We start from the raw sequence: 22,490 nt of genomic DNA, 5'->3' as shown, positions 1-22,490 counted from the left end.
AATGTGCTGTAAAAACAAAATCATGAACTGAAGCAGCACAGACCCTGGGTTTAATGAGGGGGTTTACATCAGCCAAGTTAGAGTTTCTTGTGCATTTCTAACAAATACAACAAATAAGTTCTTCAGTATGCACTGTATAGTAGCAATGCGATTAGTTTCCCTCATAGTTCTTTGTCAAAAAACTGCATCTAATTATATATTTAACAAATGATTTCCAAAGAAAACTAATCCACATTATTAAATAAAGGAGAAACCAACAATTTGTGGTGTGTGAGAGAGCCATTTTGTTTTATTTCAGTCTTCTCTTTATGCGTTTGTGATGCCTGTCGTCACTTTGAGCAGTACTTAGGCTTTTTTAAAATTATTAAATGTAACTAACTTTGCGTGGAAACAAATACATACACATATTTATCTACATATTTTATAGTGAATTCAGTCGATCCAGACGGCTCTTGCTGGAGACATCAACAATCCCTGTGAAACATTCGGTTGACATGAAGCAGAAGCACTATCAACAGAAAACAGTGTTTGAAATGACAAAGGTTAAAAAATGTTTTGACTATGGTGATTTTCTTTTTTATATTTTTTGTCCACACCTATAAACCTGCTGTTAGGATTGGTGGTGCTTTTGTTTTTTATTGTTTTATTGTCATTTTTGTGGGCTGAATCTATTCTCCCTGAATGTGATTCAAACTGCATTTACTCCAGGATGCTGTGAACTGTGAAGAGCTGCAAAACACAAACAGGAGCTCACGGCTCAGAAAAACAAAGCAAGTCCTCAGCTGCCTGCAGTCAGACTTGTCTAAACCCTCTTACTTCAGATCCTCTGCAGAGACCGGCAAATGGTACGCTCTGAGGTGGGTAAAGATACACTACAAATAGGAAATATATTTAGAAAGGATTGCTCATATCAAGACAATTACAATCTGTTTTCTAATGGTTCAGGTGCATTGGGTCAAATTCTGCTACGGGCCCCGAAATCACTGTAACCGTCCTTGTTTATAAGCCTATGGCAGAACTAAACGTACAAAGGGCAAACCACACTCTGGAATGATCATATTGATTTTTTATGGGATCCTAACTGGTACACACACCAGAGAGCACGAGCATCCATCATGCTTAGGTGGAATCTAATTTAGAAATCTCCACAGCCCTCTAACGTGGCAGGAGGTAAGGTTACCAAAAATCTGTCCAACAAACAACCTAAATGCAAATTTAACTATCAGGTCCTGCTTTCTTTCCTTATCAACAGCAAATCGATCATTGTTTGAGGATAAGGGTAAGAGGGCCTCACTGACGATCGAAAAGAAGTGCTGAACTAACACAAAACACTAGACAGTGAATACAATTCAAAACCATAGACTGTATACAAGAGGTGGACGCAGTCACTGTGACGTCAATCATTTTTGTGGACTACCGTTTTGAAGCCTTGAGGCATTTAGTTTTTTGGCCATCGGCCATCTTGGTTTTTGACTATCACCTGTTATCACCATCTGGGTTTTTGGCTGTTGCCATTTTTGTTTTTGGACGCTGCAGTTAGTTTTGGACCGTCTCCATCTTGGTTTTTAGCCACCGCCATCTTTGCTTTGGCTGTCGCTTTTTTTTTGTGCCGTCGCCATCTTGGTTTTTCGCCTCCGCCATCTTGGTTTTTGGCCTTCCCCATCTTGGTTTTTGACTATCGCCTAGTTTTTGAACGTCGCCATCTTTGTTTTGGACAATTGCAATTGATAGATTAACTAACTAAAAATGTTCAGCATTCGGTTAACATGAAATTAGCTAGCTTATCTTCGTCCGGATGATTGTGGAGTAAGCATTTGGCTTGTGGATTGGAAGGTCCTGCACCCACCAGTTTGTAAATTGGACATGGCCCTACAAAGATTCAAAATTTCCGAATTGCTGGCAGGTGTAAGGACAAACACCAGATAGGCGCCAACATCAGTGATTATAATGGGTGGCAAGCTTGACCATTTTATGTCTTCTAATTTGTAAGGATCGATGTATTAACCTAAACTTTGTAACATATCCCTCCTTTGCCTCTGTTAAGAGTTTCTGCTTGTATGGGCATTTGTCTTTCGTGCGTACTTAAACATTTGATGATTAACTATTGACAGATAATCTTAGCAACAGTAGCTACGCTATCCACCAAAACGGTGGCGCCACCCCAGAATGATCAAAGACAAAGGAGACAAAAAATGCAACAAAGTTAATAAATAGCCTAAAACAATATTGTTTTTAAAGAATACATTTTTGCATTCAAAGATCTCATTAAATCACAGTATCATGGACTAGTTTACTGGATCTCATTACTTTTTAATGTTTTTTAAATAATTCATCAGTAATGATCTTAAACAGATAATTTGTTTTTATTTGTTCTACTGTTAGATTTGTATTCTTCCTGGCTATTCCTTTCATGCCGTTAAAAACAAAAATTACAAATCTTTAATCAATTGCAATGCTGCAGTAAGAGCATATTGAAAAAACTGATCACATTTTGTATAATTCATTACCACTCATAATAAGTCCATTTCCTGTCTGCTTCCCCATGATTAGAATTTAATTCCTTGATCACAAACCCCATTGCAGCTGAACTGGTGGTTGTGCATGTTAAATACTGTGTTAGACTGACATAGAATAAATGAATAGCCTTGATGTTAAACACAGATGAAAAACTGTCTTGATAAAAAAGATGCATTAATGTTACGCAGACATTGCATCTCAGTTCTGTATGAAATTTCCTTTCAACATAAAGGCTTGACGTCTGCTGTATGATTGACAGCATGTGTGGAAAAGAAAAAGTAACGACTTCACTCTTAAGAAATGCAGGAAAACAGGCACTATGGGAAATGAATCAAATATGAGATTCAGAGAGAAACAGGACAGTGGTGGCGGGGAGAAACTGTGAGAAGTACAGTATTTGACCTGAATAGTGAAAGATTGAAGAAACTCACATTCCGGCAACTCAAATTTGGGTCGGTTGTGAGCTGCAGAGATTCATTAATAGCTCTGCCGTGCTCGGGCTGCAGTAGACATTGATGCCATCATATTTCATCCCCTCTGATATCATTTTCTTTCAAATAAAAAAGTATATACTGTATATACACACACACACACACACACACATGAAGAAAAAGGGGCACACTTATTGAATCAGTAAATCACTTAAGCTGACTCATTATGGTACATTTCCTTACTCAAAACTTGTGTAGAATTTTTACATTTCTGTTCAACTGTTAGATGCAGTGCCAAAGTGTAATGCTCTCTAGAAAAAACTAAAAGAAGTGTCGGTATTTATCTTCATTTCCCATTAAATCTCAGACTGATGATCAGATGCATCATCTGGCGCACAGACAAGAAGAGAAGGAATAAGAAAACAGAGTATTAGTACGAGTATCGTTTCAAAGCGGGCAGGCGAGACAAACTCATTAGAGGGTCAAAATAGAACATTTAAAATTTTAAATCGATGTTGCAACACATGCTGCCTCTATTGCACGTATTAAAACACTGTAACCATGGTAATGCTCACTACCTGACAAGGTTAGTTGCGTTTGACAGGGTGGTGGGACCGGCGTTGTGCAGACAAGCGGTATCAACGTTCCACTGGCAGTCGTGTTGAGGGCAGTGACTGCATCCTTATACGGGAACGCTGTCTGTCGAACTCACTGCTCAGGCAGATTTGCGAATGCTGATGCGTGCTGTGAAGTGCAAATGCTACAGTACATAAAGTGAAAAACACATGTGTGATTGGAATTTGTCAGTTTATTTTAATGATTTGGTGTCGCATGTGTACTCCGCTGTATGTATTTACAACGGATCATCGGTGCTGGGAGACCCAAACAACTTCAGGGGACAATAAAGTATCCCATTGCATCGATGAGCAAAACTCAAATTGAGTCAATCATTTCAAATTGGAGTACAGCAGCAGTACAATGAAAAAGCTTGATGATTCAATTTGCAAGATGTGGGCTGTTTATGTAACAGTAACAGTCAGTTGCCCTTCATTTATTAAGCTGGATCGTGACCAAGACTAATTTTAAATAAGCATCTCCCTCTTTTTCTGTTGCTTGATGAAGTCTGCCGCCTGCTCTGAGTGTTCTAATGACAGGCGTTCACATATATGCTTTTAATGGGTCTCTAAAGGAGTAAGAAGAAGATGGACATGATTAATTGATGCGTTGTGTCATAAAAACGGATGATTAACTTGTTTTAATGGGTTTGTCAAAGGCAGCTGGCAAAACAAAGAAAACAACCGGCCTAAATTGTCATTTGGGTGACAGGAAGTGAATTATTTCAGTGCTTCCATTAAATTAAAGGGCTTCTTCACAGATATACTGTCTTTGATATTACTGTACTGATTTCCTATAAAGCTTCACTTGCATTATTCAGCTCGCCAGTAAGCCTTTAAAAGAAAATGTGGTTGCCCCTTTCTTCCTAAATTAATGTTATAGGATTATTAGAAGGGTCAATTCACTGTTATTTTTTACAGCGAATTTACCCTTCACTAGGTCCTGCCCTTGAACGCACACTGGCCAATCATAGCCTAGCTTTGGCCAGCTCAGAACAGGGTGAGACATCGGTCCGGCTCTGCTCCATAGACTCTCATGCAATGGTTTCAAATTCTCTTCATTTTGAGGCTAGATCTGGAGCTAGCCATCGCTAATTGTTGTGACACTCTTTACCCTGAGAGTTTGGAAGGAGGCTTTAGTTTTCTGTCTTATCAACCTGTTTTCCCTATTGACTCAGTTTGACATCATGGATATTAATTTATTTGATCTATAAATCACTTTTTCATTTTTCCAAAAATGTTTTAGTCAGTGAGTGCAGTTAGTGACAGTGTGGGCTCCATGGTAACTCTGACAGCTTGACGGAGTAGCAGAGAGAGGCGGGGCTTAACAAAGGGTATACTGATGAAGGTTTTTCCACAATGTTAACCATTTGTTTGGAATGCTAGATCAATCAGCCTGATTTAAAAATAAAAATAAAAATTGAACCAAAAATCACTGATGTGTTCCTTATGTTAAGACGTAAATAAACAAACCTAGCAAAGTTATTTCCTCTTCTACTGGGTAATCCAAAAATCAAGATTAGACTAGAATCAGATATGTCCGGATATATCGTGGCTGCACGATAAACCATCATTTAGAAGGAGGAATTTCAAGCAGACAGGCAGGGGATGTGTGATAGATTAGTTGTGTCAGGTTTTATATCAGCCATTTAAGTTGTCACCCTCCACAGCAAACAGCCCCGGAGGCAGACAAACCTCAGCAGATTTCTGCACAGTGCGCACTCTTCTTCTTCTTCTTATGCAATAAAGCTGGTGAATATGATTGAGAGATTATAGATGTACGACAAAAGCAAAACCTAGAGGATGGACGACATATCATCAGCCTCGACAGACATCATGTCCATTCCAGTGTGCTCTTATGTATTTGACATTTCCCCACAAGATATTCATCAATATTAGCCATCCTTAATAAAGCCATTCTGGATTTCCCATTGTCTGTCATTTGAGCCTTCCCTCCGGCGGCCCACCCAGCTGCATCCCCATGACACTCTAATGGTATTTTCTCCTATCAACCAGTTTATAAAATCCAAATTCCAATGATGGGTAAATCTATCTGCTGCTATCAATCAACGTGTTGCCAGGTGATTGTGTCCTGCTGGGATGTATGACATTATGAGGTCCATTTGGAGGCCCAGCTGAGTTACAATGGCTCCAATCGCTCAAACTCAATTTTCAGCATTGGTCGCCTTTTTGTAATCTATGCTCTTCTGGAGAAGCACGAGTTTATCGCTCCTCGTGTCTCTTATGCATGTGCTGCTCTCGTTCCCATCATCCCTTGGGGATGCATGGTCTACTTTCCCCAGGCGTTAAGCGAATGTCGAATGGTTGTATGTATAAAATGGCACTTCTGCGCACAATATAGTAACTACTGAGGAAAAGGTAAGTCTGAATAGAAATAACCATTCATATATTTTGTGGGAGAAAAATTAGCGTTACCAATTCGTCACATACCGACGCTTGTTCAGGACCGTGGTGTCACTTTCTAACGTCCTGGGGAATCCCAGCTGCACGAATTTACCGTGATATTTACAGTTACCGCCTGTGCTTCAAAATTATACCGTTATATAAATTACACCGCACCGTCCTAAGTGAAACTTGAAGTTGTGAACACAAAAACAAGCAAACCTGTCCGTTTTATACGGGACACGAACAGCGGTCTCCATTGTGAAAGTCCTGTGTTTGCTTTTCTTTCTTTGTACTACTACTTTGTACACCACACTCCCGGAGCGCTTACTCTGAGCATCTAATAATGACACGGATGAGTGGTCTATTGTAGTTACTTGACAGCCCGCTCTCTCATACGGATGCAAAAGGGTGCCTTGTGCGTCAGTATCAGACTATGACGTGCGTGACAAAGCGTTGGTATTGGACACCCTGGGAATGAGACCGGGTTGGCTTGATGTTTGCTATTTTGAGGCATGACGACAATCTCGGGTTATTTTTCAAAGTGCAACATCTGACGGCAGTGTGACAGCGGCCATTTCCGCAAACTGCCATGAAAGAGCAAGTTAACTGCACCATTTGACTGATATGAAAAAGTAATTGAATGAAATCAACAAACTGCCACCTACATTCAAAACATCAATATTGGAGACACTTGGAACTATTGTAATGAAAGCCAGAGCAATAACATCTTATTAAGCCTCTCAGAGGGGCGTTTGTGAGTTTGCAATGCCAACCTTGAAATGTTTGTAATTTAAATTTTCTCAAACCCATTCGGTCATTCAACATTCCGGTTTCGGACAAGAATCACCAGTAGCTGTTTGGACGTCATAAATTAACGATGGAGAATTGATATTTATTAATCGAACCTTAGAGCAGAGCTGGCAGGCGACATTCAATTACACACCACTCGCATCGCAGCCACTGAGACCTGATATGAATTCATTAATGCTCTCCTTTTACTGTCAGAACATGGAGGGATATTTGGGAATTAATTCTGTTTTGGATTAATTAGTCAATTTGTGCCGATCATATAATTTGATTCTTTTTAAAATCACATTGTTGGCAAAGTAACACCTTGGGATGTTGACGTTAATCATCCAATCTATTTATGGTCTTCTACTTTCCAAAACATTTCTCGACACAATAGGTACACGCAGCACTGCAAGTCTAATCCAAGATGATAAAGAAAGCTTTAACAAATCATTTATTTATTTTCATACACTCCGTGCTGATATTTAAATCAGCACGCACCGGAAAGTCCGTTAACCGGTTAAACGCCGCAGATGCTGGCAAGTTGGAGAGACAGGTGATAGCTCAGACCCTAATTAACTCTGGAATGAAATCCATGACTGAGAAACTCAAATTAAATTATTAGTGCTTAAATGATGCCGCCCCCACACTAATGTGATTAATAATTGGACCGCAGAGCACACAAGGTTTTACACTTAATTGCATTTAGCCATTGACTACACAAGCACTGAACAGTCTGAAACAAAAGAGAACAATTTATGCACTGCCTTGAGTAGATATCACCTGAATTCACGCTTTAAATGTTTTCCTACCTTCACGGTGGAGTAAACCTTTCAGCAATGATTCTGAAACCGACAAGGTAAGTCTTAAAGGTCATAGCTGAAATTGCTTGGGTGCCGGCAATAAATAGTAACATTCAAGAATATAGACACAAAAGAAAATGGGTTATTTATGACCCCGTGCTCCCAGCACAATGAGCAAAGCACACACTGTATAAGGCCATGAATATTTCAGGGCAGATAAACCACGGCGTTTCACGCGTAACGTAATCACGCTGTCCTTTTGATCGAATTAAAGACCTTAAGTTGAGTTAGAGAGAGTTGTGGCTTAGAGACATTCTGAGTCACACAATCGATTCCATTTATCTTCTGAAGACTAGAAAATGAAGCCATTTTGCCACTGCGTGGAGCACAGAGAGAGGAATGTTGAGGGGGCTTTGGAGAGGGATGTAAATATAAACACTCAGACAGAGGACGAGAGAGAGAGGGAGGAGAGGATATAATGTTTTCTCCAATGAGAGAAAAGACTTAAGAGGTACTGTGAAATTGAGTCTGTGCTGTAAAATGAGTTCGACAGTGCATCAAAAGCACATTGTATACTGTGGTGTTCACTGGTCTTCTAAATTGCTATTTAATGATGTACACAATAAAGTCTTTTTTTTGTTCATTCTATTACTTTACAAGCAGGGATATAGACGAGGCGACGCGTTATGACCATTTAAGTTGCAGAATTAACCTTTAGAATGAAAACTCTAATAGACAGACAATTAGTATATGGCTATTTAAACAAATGGTACAATTGTTCACTTTCTCTCCGAGAGTTAGAGAACATGATTATGATCACTTTCTCGGAGCTGGGAGATTAAAGCAGAGAGTTAAAGTTTCTAACTCTTAGACAGCAAATTAGTATTTTTACAAAAGCATTCAATTATTTCTTGAAATGCTTTAAAAATAAAACAATACATTTTGCTGAGTAACCTTATGATGATAAATGTTTTATTTCATCTTGACCAATTGTGATTCATGGTCATTAGCATGGTGAGGGTTGTCCCAAGTTGATAATCACATTGGATGAAAGCTGCACAGCATCTCATTTAAAATTCAAATTCAAGCACTACCACCACTAAAAGTCTAAAGGGAGTTTTTTTACCTTTTGTTCAGCCTTCAGTTTTGGTTCATTGTTGCTCTGATTGAAATCATGGTTTCTGCTTTGAGTCTGGAGCCCACCGATATCAGACGAAGACCTGCTGGAGCACAAATCGCAGCTTCAACCACCGCACACTCTTTGTTATGTGGGTCTCTTTGTTTGCCTTCATTCATCATCCACTTGAATTTCATCACTCGACTGTGAACAATGTGAGTGCAGAAGCTTCAGGTGATAATCTTCCCAATTTCCATTTGTTCTTCCCAAGACAGATAGGCCAGCCATTAAATACTCATTTATTCCAACCATTTTCTGCAGCCGAGGTTAGTTACAAGTGGAAGTCCTTGATGCTATACTGTACCAAGTCAATATTTTGTACACAAAATATTTGGTTAAGAGTCACTAACTTTGGGGGGGGGGGGGGTTGGCCGAATTTCTGTGAGGTTAACAGGGTGATTCATTTTTAGCACTTTAGATTATCAGTTAAATGGAGGCTGCTAGCCACTAGCTAGCCGATATATTCAGGAAATTGTTCACAGTTGGAGGGTTTGTTAGCCTCGCGGCTAAGCTAGCTGCTGCTGGTTAGTAAACAATCTGAAACTGAAGGCCAACATCTTATTAAACTAAAATGTTCTGTTGGTTTTTTGTTTCCACACTGATTAAATACAGGAGGCGTTTTGACTTTGTGAGTGTGGAGTAGTACAACTCCTTCTGGTCCTTTTGGTCAGATGGTGAGACTTTTGCAAGATTTTCTGAAGTGCCATATTTGGAGGTGCAACCAAAAGTGAGCACATCTGAAAGGTCAGTAATACGTAGGGTTAGTATGAAAGGTCCAAGTTAAACCAGAAGGTCAATGTGTGAACTGTGATGGATGATCACAAAGGACAGTCGGGGTAAAAATGTAACAGTTTGTTTTCTTTTTCTCACACAAATACGTTGGTGCGATCATCACCTTGGTGAGCGCAACGTTGTTATTACTGGTAGAAAAAAACAAAATGGTCAAAATTTTAAAGAAAGATTAAAGAAACTAGACTTCATTAATTCAGTTCACACTCATACTTAATGATCACTCACTCATTTATTCATTCATTCATTAAATATCTCTTAATATTTTCTTAAATGAGAAGACTTTGGTCAGAATGGTGCAGTACTGGGTTCAGTAATCTGAGCTTTTTATACAGGTCCATCTGTAAGAGGAGAGGGTTCAATTTAAAGACATTTTAAATCAGAAATCACATACATGGTGTGTGCGTGGTCATGACACTTGGTCATCTCTATTTGCATGCCACCTCGAATCAGGGAAGGTTTCGAATACTATTTAATTAATTCAGCAGTGTACTCTCAGTTTCTCAGTCCGGCTGATTTATTTCTACTCGTTAGTCTTTTCTTACTGCCTCTGAGAACAGCTGGAGCTTGCTGCATGCAGCTGTGGGTTATGTGAGCAGGTGGGCAGAGTTACTGTTCTTGTCATTATTTTACTTCTCTCAGATTTGAACCATATTCTTTTTAGCCATGTTGCAAATGACACGATTCCTATTTGCCATCATTCTCTTCTTTATAGTCCATATATTTGATATGACTTATGACTTAAAATAATGACAATCAATTGCATACTGAATGAGACATTTCAGACATCATCCTCATGTGACAATATATGTTCACATATAACAGGCACTTTCTATGGTTCTGCTTCACAATCATTAAAAATCCCCCAACCATATGTTCCCTGTGGCACATTTATTTAACACTGTAAATTGAAATTTTTTTAAATCTATAACTGGTTTAGGCTAGAAATTGCAGGTGGATCCTCACACTAAGCAGACAGTGTGAGCTGTCTTCTTCGAGAAGAAGAAACATTAAGTTTAGCCCCGTGGAAGCAAAGCTGGGTGGTTCAGCTCGGTGTAAATATTTTCACACGCCTCCCTGTGTTGTTTCACTTCACATTCAAATTTTCCCGTCTTTAATTGGCGCCAGGCTTTTTGAACAATAACCTCGGTTTCAGATAATGTTGACATTATCAGGAGTTGCAGCAGCCCCAATACCATCTGTGGGCAGCAAGTTTTTTGACAAACCAGAATGAGAAAATGTATTTGAAAAACTTCAACTCAAGATAAAAACCCTATTAAGAGGATTTGTCAAAGGAAGTTTTGTAGGCGGCCGGACTGTGTTGAAAATTCACACCATCCCTCATTACGATATTCTATGTGCTGCGAGATTATAGACAGTGTTGTTTTTCTTCTGACACCCACATGCTCTCATTTCAGTGCTTGTCCAGTAGGTGAGTAAAGTAAGATCACAGTGGTTTGCAAGAGCATGTGATGTGAAGAAAAGCAGCTGAATCTGCAGACAATGTCCTCCGCCCACATCGTCTATGATTCAAACTGTATGACCGCACATCATATTTAAGCTGGCAATGCATAATTGATATCCGAGATAATTTTAGAAATGTTTTGATTTATTTTAAAGAGATGATCGTCACATTAATTCACCTCCCCTCCAGCTAATTCTGGGATAAAAGATTTTTTTGAATTCCAGATGAATTCCTTTAATGGCAAGCACGTCAGATGTGCAGCATGGATTAGAGACTCAAGCTATAGATATTCCTGGTGTTAACATCTACAATGTACGTCATGACTGAAATACAGAAGATTAGCTTTGGTTTTTAATAAAAGAAAGGCGACATTTCAACACGGTATAAATAATTTCTTGGTAAACTTTCAAAGTTCACAGATGCAGATGACATGTTGCATTAAAAGAGACATTTATCACTTGCACCGGCTCGTACATGCAGATACATACAGTACTACTGTGAGTCAGCACAGATGGGATCCCTCCAGCAGGGCAGATGTGCACATCAGGCCTGAGAAGTGCACACTCAGTGGACAACGCAGTGCAAGTCGGGACCAGCTGTCCCCCGTCTCCCTGTGGCCCATGTGACAGGAAGCATTACGTGGCCACATGGCAGCTGGTACAAATGACCATCTGCATCGGCTCAGTCCAGAAGAGCTGTCCCGGCTCACTTCTTCACTTGTTCAGTTTAATTTGATTAATAAAAAAAAAAAAAAAGAACTTGCAACATGCTAATCAGAATTTGACCTTTCCTTAATTCATTTGCCAAATTTCTATTGAAAACACATTGTTGTTATGAGTTTACTGTGACCTTTTGGAAGAAAAACGGTAAGTAGTTTACAGTCAGGCTCTGCAAGACCAGAAACACTGTATAATAGCACAGAATAATACTGAGTGGGAGTCTCAGTCACAGTGAGAAATAATAGGAAAATATTGACTCATAATTAATAATGAGAATACATAAATGTGTGTGTTTGTGTTTGTGCACTTCTCTTTTACTTTAGAGATAATAGATAACATTTTGAGGAATGCAAAAATCAATCTAAAAAATACGTTTAAGAACATACCGTATAAGCAGATGCCGAAAACATTTAAGATTTCAAACAATTCATAAAAATTGACTTGGATAGTTTAGAAGTGTCCGATAATACAAAATCTCCCAAAATGGATCATATTTTGGCAGAACTCATGCACCTGAGATGAATTTATGCTGTTGAACCAATAAGACCAATAATTATATGATCCAGCTTTGTGGCAATGCACTCTAATGTAAAACATCAAGTATTTCTAAGCCTTGATAATCATTCGCCAGCCATTACATTCAGACAACGCAATTTAGATGGTCCCTTTGTCCATAAATGACGGTGAGTGGTGGTGTCCACAAGTCAAAGTGTCCTTGGTGGGTCTGAGTGTGTGTGAATGCGAAGCAAATCGTAAAGCGCTCTACAAAATGCCGCCAGTAAATACCTAACAAAGTTACGGTCCTCTTACAACAATCACTGAAGGTTTCTAATCTTTTTAATGTATTTTCTTTTCTCCCCACATGATTTGACCGAATGCCACTCTTTATTGGACGCTACAGTGACACATTCTAAAAAGTTGTGGTTTCAATGCACTCTGCCTACTGCACAGCTCTCTCTTGATCGAACCTTGGTTCTGTATCCTCTCATGTTTGATTTCTGGCTTAGAATAATAAATATTAGAACATAAAAGCTGCCTCGGTTTTCTTTAAAATTAGGTGGCTTGATGTGACCTGCAGATGAATTGAGGCCATCTCCTCACACAGCCTTCCTTGATGAATTTCTAACGACATCATGCCATCACTTAACCAGTGCTTTGTCCAAACATTCTTTAATCTCTAAGAGCACTTTGTGTGGATTTGCACCACGTAGAAATGGCTAGGAGGAGGGAGACTGCAGCTAATCTATAAACTCCTCACTAAGCGGGGCAGCTGGTGCAGGTGAGCTGTGCTTGAACACCCGTTCCTGTCTCTCTGCCCTGGTTCTCGTTACTCATCTGTGGTACAATCTCACAGGAAGAGAGTGAGAAAGACAGGAAGAGGACCTTTTTCTCTTTACAGAGAAAAAGGTCAGACTGAAGCAGCAGGCGTCCCACAACAAAGCTCTGAAAAACAAGCACTGCAGTGATGTAGGGGAGACAGATCCAGAGGAAGTTGTATCGGGGGAAAAAAAGAAAGAAAAAAGAAAAGGTCCAGACACCAGGAGTCCAACTGTTAGATGTTGTTACAAAGACACCTATCGAGCTACAAGAAAAAAAACACAAAAATATTTATTTCTATCATGAATTTCTTGTCTCGGATAAAAAAACAACAACCTTGAATCTGGATTGACCTACCCCGAGTGTTGTGAACATTTCTATTAATTTTCTTACACCCTGTTTTTGGTCTTTCCTTTCTTTTTGATACAATGATGGTATGTTCGCTTAATATCAATCTATATTTTAAGTGTCTGTATGAAGAACAAATGACAGCGGTGTCGATTGAGGAAGGGGAAGCAGCTTTGATGCATTCACGTTAAGGGTGGGCGATATATCTGATATGTATTGATATACAGTATCACCCAAGTGGAATGTAGTAAATGAATAGATCGCAAACGTCGAGTATGAATATGAATTGTCACGTCATTTTTAAGCTGCCAGCATGAGACTTGCTTTGGCATTTCACTTCTCCCGCAACTCGCTCTGACACACTCTCCTGGGCGGATGTGTGTGTGTGTGTGATATATTGTTCATAAGCTATATCGCCCATCCCTAGTACACGTTTACAGTCTATTGCTCTTATTGGTGCAGAAATGGCATGATAGTTCCTCTGAATTTGTACATGTTGGACGGCGGTGTATGAGAATTGTATGTACCTGGATGATAATCTGACGAGGGCTTCGATGATCGAGGGGAGTACACGACTCACTGAAGACTGGGAAACACCCGATCTATCTACGGTCTCCCTGTGGACAGTTTTGTGGCGAGTACCTGGGCATGTGGTGGCGTGGGGTTGGATCCGCATGTCAGTCTGCGGAGTTGCGGCTCTAACAAGGTACATATTTGTTGAAGCACAGCCCGAGCTAATCACAACCACCAACACTGTTTTCTGACAGGTGAAAGTAAAAAACAAACTCTTTTTGATTCGTGAACTCTTCATGCGTTTCAAGACACCGTCCTGATTTCACTTAATTTCAGGAGACCATACTCAAAAGCATATATTCTGCTTTCTCTGAATGTTCAACAAAAGCAAACACAACTGCACAAGTACACCCAGGTCCTGTAAATCCTAAGCTATTTAACCTGAACACTAAAACAATCCATTATTCTCTGCCCTTTTACACCTTCTTACCTGGTAGCCTTTCTGTTACTGTCAGTTTTTACATGCTGGTGGATTTTATTTATCACTGCTGAGAGCGAGACATAGAGCTCTGCATCATGTTTGCTTAATCAGGGATGAAGGGAAGCAACAGGAAAGCCTCAGGGAAGAAAAATGATGCCAGTCAAGACCGGTATTGTACAGCTGCTCAAATCAGTATTCATAGAGACGCGTTTCATGGACTTCTTACACATTTGCTAAAAGAAATGTCCGTCTTGTAGGTCTTTCAGTTATGCCATGTTCCCAGTGATCAGGCTTGAGCTACCGGGACAGAAAATCCACTTCATATCCAACTAGTTCCTGAACATAAAACACTTTCTCAGAGACCGAGTAAAAGTTTCATGAAGGTTAAGTTAAATTCAAAAAATGTAATACAGGAACGGTATGAGGTCAACAGTAATCACAAGACAAAACAACAGCCTGGGATTTTTATCGTACCTGCCGATTTTAACCAAACTGTACCACAGTCAGATTGGATTTACTGTCACACCTCTAGGGCTGAACACCGGAGAGACCCAGGGCTTTGTGCTCGGACCCCTGCTGTTCACCCTTTAAAGCCACGACTGTAACCCCCCCCCCCCAATGTGTAGAGAACTCAGTTTGGGAGACTGCGGGCGACACCACCATCGAACTATCTTGCAGAGTGGTGCTCAGCGTTGGTGAAAACACACACCTCCGTCTACATCAGTGGAGCTGAGGTGGAACTTGTCAACAAGTCTAAGTTCCCGGGAGTCCGCATTACAGAAAACCTGACATGGCTATCCGACATATCCACCCTGGTATAGAAAGCTCAGCAACAGCTGTTATATTTGAATATTTGTTTATACATGTGTACATGGGGCGACTGTGGCTAAGTGGAGAGAAGGGCCGTCCTTCAATCAGAGGATCAGTGGTTCGATCCCCGGCTCTGGCTCCGCTAGCTACATGTTGATGTGTCCTTGAGCAAGACACTTAACCCCAAAAATTGCTCCCGTAGCTGTACCTACGGTGTAGAAATGTGATAGAATCTGAATAGTAAGTTGCTTTGGATAAAAGCGTCTGCTAAGTGACTAATGTGAAGCATGAAGGGTGCTAAGATTGCATGTCATTGTATAAAGCTGAACCCTTGAAAGATCAGAGTCTTTATGTTTCTTCTGCACTTTTATTGTTGACTTTGTACTGCGATGTCTGGTTGTGTAAAGAGCTTCAGACACATGAAGGACCTCAGTCAGCTCAGCCTCAGAGTGAAAAGAAATGCTTTGAATTTTCTGGCTTTGCCTTAGTTATCTTTTATGTGAAACTGCCTGTGGCAATTCATAAGCCTTTTCCAATTATATCGGAGAAGAAATTGACCATTAAGTCCAGAAATTATACAAACCATTTACAGTGCAATTCAGCTCTACTGTAGAAATGCTGTAGCCAGAGTGGTACAGGGGTTGTACTGCATATCTTGTGTTGCTTTTAGGTCCGTCCTCACTACGTTCATGTAGTTCATCTCATGACAGTAATTACTATCACTATTAGACCATGTTAACTGTAGAATTGAACGCCAGATATGTGCTTTGTGACTCGAAAAGGCCATACCTGCATTACTACCTCCTTCTGGACAGGAACAGGGCTGACATGGATTTGCATGTTGCCCAGGGAAACTCACGTTTTACTAATGACATCAACGATGGCTCCGTCCTATTCAAGTGCTCCAATAAGCCTCGACAGTGTGACAGTGAGCCAGCGTGTACAATACCAGGACCCTGAAACTGAAGCAGTTTAATGGAATTCAGCCATTTCATCATTTACACCGAGGCACACGTCGTCCTAAGAGTACTTTGTTTGACTAGTAGGCTTCACCTGGCTTTGGACAGTGCACTCTTTTCTTGATGTAGACAGTTCACGTTGTATTTTATGAGTAAATGGTGGATGGAAAAGTCCCAAATTCTTATACACAGTCCAAAACAACAAGTCGAACAATTCACCCCCGCAGGATCACATCAGCACCAACACCAGAATATCTCCATAGCTCTCCCGGTGTGTTGCCTCAGTGGCTGAGTATTTACAGACGTTTCACTCAATGTGTTCCAGGGGTGCAACTGAACACAAAATCGTATCGCGGTTTTGAGTCACAGATCAGTAGCAGCAAATATAACTTTTAGATTTTATTGCTGCTGACACGGACTGACGATTGTTGATGAGCCATATCATCCAATACAGATTTTGTTTTTCTTGTTTTGCTAAAGCAGCTAGTATACAAGGCTCCAGGCTTTTTTTTCCACCAACATCCCAAAAAATAATTTCAACCACCCCGAAGTCAGTGTAAATTGTCAAAAACTCTGAATGTTATTCTTTTGCTTTGTTATCATCATCTGTGGTTATTTGCATTAAAAAAAATGTAATTCTAATTATTATGAAATAAAAGATTGTATTTTTACTGATAACAATTAGCAGTTTTAACTCTGTATTATAAACAGCTTAGAGCTAATGTTAGGAAGTCAAACTAAATATCTATTTTTATTGCTGTGAAAACATCTTAAAACAACTGGTTTTTATTCAGATCTCTCGCCAAAAACTAAATTTTACAAGATCACAATGGACACATCATGATATGATATAATTTACCTTTATTGGGGATCGGCGACTAGAAAGCATGTCAATCTCCCAATGGCATAACGATTGGCAGTAAATATTGATTTCACACAATGATGGTTAAACTGATCCACGGTTCACATCGTCCTCTCTGTTTCTGTCCGTCTTTGCACAAGGGGCCACACACACACCTCACCCCCCTATTGTTAAAGGCCTGCACCCCTTAACAGTAGAGTCAGAGGGATTTAGGTCAACCAGTCTATATATTGAGTTGTTTGATACATAGTTATTATTAAGGGGAGCAGCTGTGTGGTTGAACTGTATTTAGCCCTTTGCTGCTAAGAATATTGTTTATTTTTTACATTTATTGATTTATTCACATTTGTTGTTGCCACTGAAATAGTAAAGTGTACAATAGTGAGTTATTTAAACGTTGCTGCTCAAGAATGACTATTTGTTTACATACGAATAATTAAGCAATGTCGATTATTTTCTAATTAATTGTCTTTTTCTTTCACAAAATAATCAAAAAGAACCGATAAGCAGCATCGATAGGAGTATCGATAAAATCTTTGCGACACCCATCCCTTGTCTGCCATCACTGCTGACTCTCTAAACTCTTCCTCTGCATGACCTGATTGCCATTTACTGTTACTGGGAAGGAATAAGAAAGAAAGCGATTTCTGTTTCTCTCACATTGTGAGATGACTACTGAGGAAATAGATTGCTACAAACCCCATGTACCCGAACACATCCCTGCTGTGCTGAGTTGGTTAAAATTCTTCTTAAATGTATTGGAGACATCAGCAGTGTGCACAGCCTCTCTTTACTATTTGTACACAGTCGTGTTCCTGCTCTTCAGTCTGTGCTGCTGCTGCAGCACTTACGGTTCAAACACAATTCAACAATATAAAGACCATAAGCAAGGTAACAACCATCTTCACCGTAAACATTATTTATCATGTTATTCAGAGCTACAATTTCCGACACAACAGACAATGAACTCTTAAACGCTGTGGAGGTTTTCATTTTCGACCCTAGCTGTCGAGTTCCAGCATACAATAGTGAAGATGTTGCTCACAGTGAAGCTGCCTGAAAGGTCTAAATGTTCCCCGGCGGTCCTCGATAAGTTATTGCCGTCTGCACTGGCTTTGGGATTCTGTTGGAGACACTGGGAACCTTAAAAACTGCAGCGAGGGAGCACAACTTGTGATACATCATGAGGCAAACTGCCTCGCCGAGCACGTAATTTCGTGCACTACTCACGAAATTGAGTAGTGCACTCAATTTCGGGTTTGTTATTCACGTCCTGCAGCACCTGAGAGTGTTTGGATGGAGGAGGACGTTCAACGCGAGGCCCGGCTGTTTCGGAGTGCAGCTACTCGCCTGTCTTGAGTTGTTTAGTTCTGAGATTGCCAAACTCGTCAGTGCTGCCGCTACAACTGAGAGAGCACTTCAGCGAGCGGAGAAGAGGTGGATCCGAAGTCCCCCATTACCAACTGTGTTTCTGTGGCGGATTCATCAGTGAACTGCATGTGTACACGGAGCTGGCACCTTCACAAACTGTCACACGTTCATTCAGCTTGATGGACTCGTGGCGTTGTGCTGAAAAACTAAGAGCTGCAGCAAATGCTCAGGAGGTGGAGGGGAAAGCCTTGGGCGGTGCCGTTAACAGTCCATTATATCCACATGCACTCCTCCACTCACTGCACCGGAACCACCTCCATTCACATATTGTGGCTCCCGCTAAACCCTGATTACAACCACAGATCTACATAAACACGTCTGTCGGGCACAGATTGGGTGATATGTCACTTTTTTGTTTGGGGAAATGGAAATGGAGAATAAGTGAGAAAAGGCAATAGGCAGATATCGCTAATTAGTACATCTGGTTGATAATTACATACAACCTGTGAAATTATCAGAGAGGATCTGTGTTCTTGTGGGAGTGTAGGTCGAGTGGAGCATGCCGCCAAGAGGAGCTGCCACTCAACCGAAGACAAAAACAAACACAAAAAGCCTGTTTTTCTATGTGGCATGAACCGGTGGGAGGGTTGTCTCAGACACCTTTTGTTTCCCAAAAAACAATTTACTTTCTATGAAAAACATTAGTGTAGTTCACTATTAGTGTTAAATACCATCAAACAGCCTTTCAAAACATGTTATTGTGAAAAAATATATATATATAAAATTATAATTATAATTATTTATTTACAACTAAATATCCATTTCTCAGACAGGTGCTTCTTATCCCATAGACCGCTGTGCTCGTTGAAAATAACATGGAGTCTGGGGTAATAGTCTGCTAGAGTTTCACCAGGCTTTTGTTTGCATGATGTTATTTTTGTCATGTTGATTCTCGGCGGGAAAGCAATTGTCAAAGCTGTAACCAGTACGGTAATCATGTCTATATGCAGCATTGTCAGCGTGATCCCAGTTGGTTTGTACCTGTCTGGCATTTTCTTGACAGGCTGCTCGAACCTTGGCATAGTTCTCCTTTGTTTAGCCCCACTGAGTTCTCCTTCAGTGGGGCTAAACTCACGGCAGAATACGATAAGTTCATCACCAAACTTTGTGCCTGGTGCTTGGGGGTCTGGCAGATGTGCCAGGGCGTCGGTCATGTCTCTGTCAGTCCAGGGTCTGTGGACCATCATTGCTCCATTTGGACCTGTCACTTGGACCATCGGGAATGAGAGTTCAGGTCTTTCCTCGTCGTCGTCTGTTCTTGGTCCTCGTCCACTTCTGGTGTCACATGAGTGGTTGTAGGAACCTCTCATTGCGTCTCCAGCTGTTCCCAGGTCCTCATGTGACTTGGCTGGGCTGCCTAGTTGGGACATGGCGTGTGCGGCCTGCTGCATGAGGTTGGTGACGGAGGAGATCGTGCGGTTGCTGGCAGGAGTGCTGGTTGGAGATGGGTCGAAGCCAGGCTGTCTTGGTGTGGGCGGGCCTTGCTGTGCTGCTGGACCGGGTGGAGGGGCCACATATGGTGGGGGTGGGGGAGGACATGTGTCGAGTTCAGGATCCACCCTGTGCAGTGAGGGATAGAGAGAAGAAGATTTCTGAGAAGCTTTATCTGCCTCTTTCTCATTTGGTTTATCTACTTTAGACATCTTTTTTACACAATTTCTTTCTTTCCCTACTTTCAGATTCATCCTTCCACATTTTCAAACTTCTGTTGTGACTTTCTATCATTTCAGTAACTTTATTAATCTGATCTGTTAAATGATCCTTGTTGAGGAAACCCACATTCATTAACCCATTCATTCAGATGTTGACAACTCATTTCACCATACTTGTTCTTCATGAAAATTACATTAGGCCCTTCGAGTGAGTCCTATAATACTGAATACTGAAACAAGAAACATTGAGAGAAGAAGTTTGTCTCTAAAGTATTTATTCTCTGCGCAGAGAAGGCTTCACCGTCATACAGACTGCAACACGGTCCACAGAGGATGAGCCAAGAGTTCAGTTTGTCTCCTGCTCTTGAACATCTCAGCACACAGCAGGGGGGAACATCAGGTATTTACATTACAACAATTGATCAGCAGTTTCAAGCTCCCCATTGACCCCTCCAGTCATCCCCTTCGTCTTCTGAGCCTTGTCACACAGAGACATGTGTCTTTGTTACCTTTGATTATCTCTGGGAATCTTCACACCTAAACATTCTCTGGTTAAACTGCAACCCCCATTTCGTTACTTCCCCTTATCAAAGCAAAGGCAGAGATAACCCATATGGTCCTGTTACCACTCTCCTCAGTACACAATTGTATGTCACATATAGTTTTGTTTGTGAGTAAGGGACATAAACTAAATCACAGTATAAATGCTCTAGCACAACCACATTTCCTATCACACATTGCGTCTGCATTTCATGGTAAAGGGAAGAAGACAGCATGGCAGACTTGGAACATTTGTGATGAAGTTTCTGAAACCTTCACCAATCTCAGCCAGCATCCAACATAAATTAGTGACCTGGACCTGCAACAGTTAGAGAGATTTGTTGTCCTCATGTATGATAGATCAAGCGCAGTTACTGGTGTGGATGAAGCAAGACTGGATCTCTATCTCCAGGCCAGACATCGGCAGTCCTACTGATTGGGGGTGGACACAGAAAGGAGAAATCACTTACAAGTAAATTAGTGGATGAAAAATTATTCAGATCCTTCACTACAGTAAAAGTGCTAATACCATACTGATGAAACAATCCACGATGAGTAAAAGTCCTGCATTCAAAACCTTAGTCAAGTATGTTATAATCAGCAAGATGTACTTAAAGTACCAAAAGTAGAAGTACCCTTGCAGTAAATTACCCCATGCCCCCACCCCCCTCACCCCTCACCCCCCACCCCACGCCCCTCGCCCCTAACCCCAAATAATGCCCACTCAACCCATCAACTCTGTTAAATTGTTCATTCTGTACACATGACATCTATTGCACTTCTGTCCATCCTGGGAGAGGGATCCCTCCTCTGTTGCTCTCCCACAGGTTTCTTCCTCTTTTCTCCCCATTAAAGGGGTTTTTGGGGGAGTTTTTCCTGTTTCGATGCGAGGGTTGTGGGACAGAGGATGTCGTATGTGGACAGATTGTAAAGCCCTCTGAGGCAAATTTGTAATTCGTGATTTTGGGCTATACAAAAAAAAATAAAAATAAAAAATAAAATTAAAATAAAATTAAAAAAAATAATTTTAATTGAATGTGTGTTTTAATTATGTCATGCTTGTAAATCGTTGTTGAAAATTCTAAGTTGTACTATGGTCATGTTTAATATTTTCATGTATAAATTCAGGGACAATCACTGATGAGTTCTCATTTGCACCCAACAGCCTGAAAATATACAGTAAGTTGGCTCAACTGATTTGACATGTTGGCCCAAATATAGTGTCTATAGTCTGTTGGTCATCTAAAGAGAATAATTCAATGAAAAACACCTGAACATTACTTTCTGCAACATTTTGCTGGTTTAGTATGAGTCTAAAGTGGCTTGAGAACTTAAGGCAAGAAGGTTCATTTAATGTCACAGCACCTTTCAAACACAGCTGCAATTCAAGGTTTTATGGCAAGGAAATGCATTAGAAAGGTTAATATATCCAGCATCCAGCAGCAGAAGTGAGCAGAGGGCTTTAAAGACCCGCTGACGACATCATCAACTGTCTGACGACACCTGAATCCCCGCCCACGCTGCTGCACAGAGCGCCAACGCTGGTATAGTATTAATTACATCATTAATGTTATTTATTTATTCAGATGCATCGATATGAAACATATTTCTGATATCAGTCCAAAACTGACAGCTGCTGAGTTTTTCTGCATACAATTTTACATCGGGAATCTGTAAAATGCTGTAAAGACAAGAGCTTACATCAGATGAAATGAATGTCATAGATGAGCAGTCCAAGTTGTCTCTCTGAGTAGACCTGCCTATGACCAACAGTATGAGGAAACATAATTTGACCATAACAGTGGCGGCTGGTGGAAACTTTTCTAGGTAGGGCCATCTTATCAATTTCAGCAAACATCCCAGTATG

Source organism: Anarrhichthys ocellatus, unplaced genomic scaffold (assembly GCF_004355925.1).
Source record: "Anarrhichthys ocellatus isolate YVR2014 unplaced genomic scaffold, GSC_Weel_1.0 scaffold3, whole genome shotgun sequence".
In the NCBI taxonomy this organism is placed as follows: Eukaryota; Metazoa; Chordata; class Actinopteri; order Perciformes; family Anarhichadidae; genus Anarrhichthys; species Anarrhichthys ocellatus.
The sequence above is the reverse complement of the archived record's forward strand: the minus strand, read 5'-3'. Positions refer to the sequence as shown.